Genomic DNA, 6774 nt, shown 5'->3' with positions numbered 1-6774 from the left:
GGAAGAATTACTTTTGTTAAAATGGCCACACTACCCAAAGCAGTCTACAGACTTAATGCAATCCCTATCAAAATACCCATGATATTTTTCACAAAACTAGAACAAATAATCCTTAAATTCATATAGAACCACAAAAGACCCTGAACTGTCAAAGCAATCCTGAGGAAAAAGAACAAAGCTGGAGGCATGAACCTTCCAGACTTCAGACAATACTACAAAGCAAAAGAAACGAAAACAGTGTGGTATTGGCACAAAAAGAGACATATAGATCAGAGGAACAGAACAGAGAGTCCAGAAATAAATCCACACACCTACAGTCAATTAACCTAAGACAAAGGAGCAAGAAATTACAATGGAGAAAAGACAGTCTCTTCAATAAGTGGTACTGGGAAAGCTGGACAGCTACGTGAAAAATCAATGAAATTAGAACACTCCCTCACATCATATTAAACAAGTACAGTCAAAATGGTTTAAAGAACTATGTATGTCATGACACGGTCAACTTTTACAAGACAACACAGGAAAACGTTCTCAAACATAAATCACAGCAATTAGTTTTTTTAGATCAGTCTCCCAAGGCAAAAGAAATAAAAGGAAAAATAAACAAATGGGACCTAATTAAACTTCAAAGCTTTTGCACAGCAAAGGAAAACATCAACAAAATGAAAGACAGCCTACGGAATGAGAGAAAATATTTGCAAACCCTACAAACAACAAGGGGTTAATATCCAAAATATATAAACAGGTCACAGAATTCTATACAAAAAACAGCAATCCAATCAAAAAATGGGCACAAGACCTAAATAGACATTTCTCCAAAAAAGACATACAGATGGCCAACAAATGCATGATGCTCAACATCACTAAATATAAAAGGAATGCAAATCAAATCACAATGGGGTATCACCTAAAACTGGTCAGAATGGCTATCATCACAAAGTTCACAAATAATGATTGCTGGAGAGGGTGTGGAGAAAAGGTAACACCTGTATATGGTTGGTGGGAATGGAAATTGGTGCAGCCACTATGGAAAACAGCATGGATGTTCCCTAAAAAACTAAACATTGAGCTACTATATGATCCAGCAATCTGACTCCTGGGTATATATATATCTGGAAAAACAAAAACTCTAATTCAAAAAGATATCTGCACTCCAATGTTCATAGCATCACTTTGTACAATAGCTAAGACATGAAAACATGGATATACATGCGATGGAATAATACTCAGCCATTCAAAAGAATGAAATATTGCCACCTGCAGCAACATGGAGGGACTGAGAGAATATTATACTTAGTGCAGTAAGTCAGAGAAAGACAAATACCAAATGATATCACATGTGGAATCTAAAAATAATACAAATGAATCTAAATACAAAACAGAAAGAGACTCGCAGACATAGAAAACAAACGTATGGTTACCAAAGGGGTGAGGCAGGGAGGGAGGGACAAATCAGGAGTACGGAATTAACAGATACAAGCTTCTATACATAAAATAGATTAGTAACAAGGATCTACTTTATAGCACAGCAATATACAATATCTTGTAATAACCTATAATGGCGTATACTCTGAAAAAAAAAACGGAGTCACTTTGCTGTATAGTTGAAGCAAACACAATATTGTACATCAACCATACCTCAAAAAAAAAAAAAAAGAGGGGAGTCTCTACCTCCGCGTATTTCCCACATCCCTCTGGCTCTCCCGAAAGAAAGCCCTGCTGCCTTTCAAAGCTAAATGTTCTGGGGCTTATCTTCCCGGTATGCCAGCCCAATGTAGGGCTCAGAATGCTCACCCCTTGGGAAGAATCTTTGTAATTGTATTATTCTCCTGTTTCTGGGTCACGCACCCAGGGATATGGTTCTTGACTCTACCGAGACTCCAACCCTCCTACCTGTCTCACTGGGGATCCTTCTGCATTCCTTTAGTTGTAGAAGATCTTTTCTGGTAGCTTCTGGTCTTCCTCATCAATACTTGCTCTGTATACAGTTGTAATATTGGTGTGTCCAGGAGGAGAGGAGAGCTCAGGGTTTTCCTACTCCATCACCTTGGAGCATTCCCCTGTGGTATTCTTGGTTACAGCAGCCCTAGCTGACTGGAACAGATTTTCCTCGTTAATGAAGGTGGGTGGAGTATAATCACCTGAGCTTTAAAGAACAGATGCCAAATAGCTACAACGGAAAGAAGTAAGAGATTGAAAACAGAAGAGGGATTCAACTTGCTAATGCTGCCTTTCTAGATGGAGATATTCAGAAGTGAGTCATTAAAGGAAACGTATTCTGCCAACAACATGAATCAGCCCGAAAGCAGTTCTTCCACAGGTTCCAGTTCAAAACTCTCCTTTGGACACTGAGGGTGAAGGAAGGAAGGAATTGGCAACTGTGCACTGTGGAAATACACACAATTTACATATTTCCCCTAACAGTGGGGGATTTCGTATTCCTGAACCAGGCAAAGTAGAGGCTGTGTACACTGGGGTCACGGCTCACGAGCAGGAAGGGGCTGACAGTGGGGAAGCACGCAGCAGTGATTACAGTGATGTCCACAGGGAACAGCTAGGATGATCAGAAAGAGACAAAAGAAGTTGAAAGATGGAGGAAAGGGTATAAAAGCAGACGACAGTGCTCACCAGGAGAAGAATGGTTTGGGCAGCTCTGGACTCAAGATGGCGGGGGGGGGACCTGGGGGAGGCGTTGGTACAAATGTGTTGGACCTGCTGCTCATGCCTGTACAGGATGAAAACCATGGAGCCACTGGCCCAGAGCGTGAGCCCCAAACAGAAAACATCAGGGAATAATAGCAATGCTCCATACAATGTCTGTCTGGTTTCGTCACGATGAACAGCAGAACAGTATCAAAAATCCTTCCCGTTTGTGAGGTCTTTGTTGCTCCATTTGCCAGTTACATCGATAGGAAAAACAACATTTCCCAGCATTTGGAGCATCCAACACAGGAAAATAGAGGCAACAATGTACTTGGGAGATTTTACTTTAAGCTCTGCCCGCCTGGAGTTCCTGGGACTGATCGTGGTGGCCTGAAAGACACTCCAGAGGCAGATGCTACCAGTGGACACTCCCTCCCCACTCTGTGAAGAAAGAAAAGAAGTCTGCATCCAAAATCACTGGGTATATGTTTCCACCCAAAGGGGGAATAACTGTCTGGGGGACCCCTTTAGAGATGAGGACCAAGAAGTTGGCTACAATCAGGTGCTTAAGGATGAAATCTGTGGACCTTAACCTGTAGCCAGTGAAGGGAAGGATGATATAACGGCAAAGAAGCGAGAAATTCTCCAGGATTCCAACCGCAGTCTGTGTTAAGAAGATCACATCCACTGTCAAATCGCTGCTAGCCATCCTCTCAGTTCACAGTCGCTGATACTTGTCTTGCGAGTTTAAATGTCCTGCATGGGAATATGAGGCTTGGGCTACATGAATCATGTCAGCTGAAATCCAATATTCTGCACTTGCCGTGAGTTCCCGGTTAGAAAAATGTACTTCATGTTTTTCTGTTACTAGCAGCCTTAAAAGGGTTGAATGTATACATTATAAAGAGCACTTATATGTAAAATGACTCGTTGAAGGCACGCCACATGATCACTTCATGCTTCACGAATCCACGAGCCCGGGATTTCTGTGACTTCAGTTTTACAGGGAAGGGTAACACAGAGAGGTTACATGCTTCTTGAAATCTGCTGCGTAGGGCAGAGTGAAGACTTGAGACCCATTAGGCTGGTAAAGATAGTGCATTGAACCACCATTCTCTGCCAAAAAGCCAGTTGGTTCTATTCAAATAATAATCCAGGTCCATATTTAGTTTTAATTTCACAACTTATTTTAGACTGGTGGTATTTTATATTTTCATTATAACGAGATTCCATTCTTGTAAAGTTTTATTTTATAGGGCACTATGTATTGTGAATGAAGCTTTAGGTATCTTTTTTTTTTTTTTTTTTTGGTGGTACGTGGGCCTCTCACTGCTGTGGCCTCTCCCGTTGCGGAGCACAGGCTCCGGACGCGCAGGCCCAGCGGCCATGGCCCACGGGCCCAGCCGCTCCGCGGCATGTGGGATCCTCCCGGACCGGGGCACGAACCCGTGTCCCCTGCATCGGCAGGCGGACTCTCAACCACTGCGCCAGCAGGGAAGCCCTTTAGGTATCTTAATACATGTCAATGCCCTGCGAGCACCAGAATACTGCAGGAACCTGCTCCAGGACAAGGTAATGTCATGAAGATGAGAATGGCTCGGTATTAGGACAGCAACAGGAAAAGTCCTTTATTTAATAATTTATTTATTTTAAAGTTGGTGGAGTCTTTTATTTATTTATTTATTTATCTTTGGTTGCATTGGGTCTTCGTTGCTGTGCGCAGGCTCTCTCTAGTTGTGTCGAGTGGGGCTACTCTTAATTGCGGTGCGCGGGCTTCTCATTGTGGTGGCTTCACTTGTTGCGGAGCACAGGCTCTAGGCGCGTGGGCTTCAGTAGTTGTGGCTCGAGGGCTCCAGAGTGCAGGCTCAGTAGTTGTGGCGCACGGGCTTAGTTGCTCCACGGCATGTGGGATCTTCCCAGACCAGGGAATCGAACCCATGTTCCCTGCAGATTCTTTTTTTTTTTTTTTTTTTGCGGTACGGGGGCCTCTCACTGTTGTGGCCTCTCCCCTTGCGGAGCACAGGCTCCGGACGCGCAGGCTCAGCGGCCATGGCTCACGGGCCCAGCCGCTCCGCGGCATGTGGGATCTTCCCAGACCAGGGCACGAACCGGTGTTCCCTGCATCGGCAGGCGGACTCTCAACCACTGCGCCACCAGGGAAGCCCGGCAGGCAGATTGTTAACCACTGTGCCACCAGGGAAGTCCCAGACTCCTTTATTTTTATGTCAGAAAAGCAGGTATAATGGCACCTATCACAGGAATTATTGAATAAGCACATGTAATGCCGTAAACTTTGGGACATCAAACACTAATACATGATAAAAGAGCATAAGCCAAAACTACATTATTATTATTTTCAGTTCATATACTTATCTATTTGTTAACTTCAGAGTTAAGTGAAAAGACTAGCAAAGTAATAAGATTTGTGAATGATACTGACATAAAAGACATATATGCAAAACAGCACCTGCAAGGCATGTATTCTTGTGCATTTTATAAATTCAAAGACTGGATTTTTAGATTGATAGTAACAGCATATTTTTTAAACGGAAACAACACGATATGAGACTGCCAGCTGCGGCCTTTAACTCCTAATTATCATGTCAACTGTTCTGTAAATGTAAGAGTGATAACCTTGCCATAACCAACACACTACAGAGGTTTTCAGTTGAGACAGAGTTACTGTCTCCATTAATTGCATCAGACATCCAGAGTTAGAAAAAAACCTTTCTATTCAAGCCATTTCCATTTGCATACACTTTCTGCACAGAACTGGATGAGTATTGCAGATTCATCATACTCTTTATTGCAAACCTGGAGGGATTATTGGTGCACCTCTAAGTCATCCTGATTCCTATAAGGTAGACTCAACAGTAGATTGATTTTACAACTTAAAATACAAATATTTTTAAGCACCTTAGAAAGCAGGTTTTGTTATATCTTGGAATGAGTCACAACAATCCCTGTCAGAGGTTTACATTAAATTGCATGAGGAGTCTTTAGAGATTGGTGTAGATTCTAGGACCCCATCCCTCTTTACTAGCTCATGCCTCAGACTTATTCCACCTTTCTGCACGGTGTTGGCACCGAATCAGGTTACTACACAGAAGACTGCCTTTTTCTGATATGATCTCTTACCCAGACTCTTTTTTTTTGCGGTACGCGGGCCTCTCACTGTTGTGGCCTCTCCCATTGCGGAGCACAGGCTCCAGACGGGCAGGCTCAGCGGCCATGGCTCACGGGCCTAGCCGCTCCGCGGCATGTGGGATCTTCCTAGACCGGGGCACGAACCCGTGTCCCCTGCATCGGCAGGCGGACTCCCAACCACTGCGCCACCAGGGAAGCCCTTACCCAGACTCTTGATCTGCCTTTCTCTTACAGACTCTGCTGCTCAGAATGAAATAGAACATCCTTAACTGACTCCTTCCTGATGCCAGGACAATGGGCTCAGAGTGATGGTTTTTATAGCCAGTACCTGTGTGGAAGGGAGCTAGCCGGAGCCTGATATATGGGTTTGAGATTCTGTGTCCTCCCCACCCCTCCCAACAGAACTGCAAAATCATTTCACCTGAAGCAGCAATGGGAGTGTAGGCTTGGGATCTGGGAACATTTCTGAAAACTTTTCTCTCAGTTGTTAATTACTAAAAACAATTACAAGTTTCTAGTTAGCCCCCTTAGGAAACAACTGGAGTGTTTTCAAGAGGCATTTTCTTTTCCATGATCCCTGAAGGTGGACAGGGTCTCACATGGAGGAGAGTTGGAAATTCTTAAGTCACTCAAATAAAGACAGGCATAAAAGATGTGTGTTCCTCTAGATTCTTCACTTTCCTGAGACGTTCCTCTCCCTGAAACTAGTACTTTCCTAATCTTCAGACCACTGAACTGAACCACCAGTTAAAGTATTGGTAGAGAAATGGAATGAGACAAAATACCTGAGAAGTATATTCAAAGAGACACAAGTAAAAGGAAGAATATGACCGCCTGGAGGGGTGGGATAGGGAGGGTGGGAGGGAGGGAGACGCAAGCGGGAAGAGATATGGGAATATATGTATATATATAACTGATTCATTTTGTTGTGAAGCTGAAACTAACATACCATTGTAAAGCAATTATACTCCAATAAAGATGTTA

The 6774-nt window shown here is 43.3% G+C and overlaps 1 pseudogene across 1 annotated transcript; it reads right to left on the bottom strand.

Moving 5' to 3' along the window:
• Window positions 1-2404: 2404 nt before the first annotated feature.
• LOC307179090 (vomeronasal type-1 receptor 4-like) lies at window positions 2405-3633 on the bottom strand (annotated as a pseudogene). Its single transcript has one exon. The product of its transcript is annotated as a vomeronasal type-1 receptor 4-like (transcript).
• Window positions 3634-6774: the final 3141 nt, after the last annotated feature.

Source organism: Stenella coeruleoalba (genome assembly GCF_951394435.1).
Source record: "Stenella coeruleoalba genome assembly, chromosome: 20".
NCBI lineage: Eukaryota > Metazoa > Chordata > Mammalia > Artiodactyla > Delphinidae > Stenella > Stenella coeruleoalba.
The sequence above is the reverse complement of the archived record's forward strand: the minus strand, read 5'-3'. Positions and strand labels throughout refer to the sequence as shown.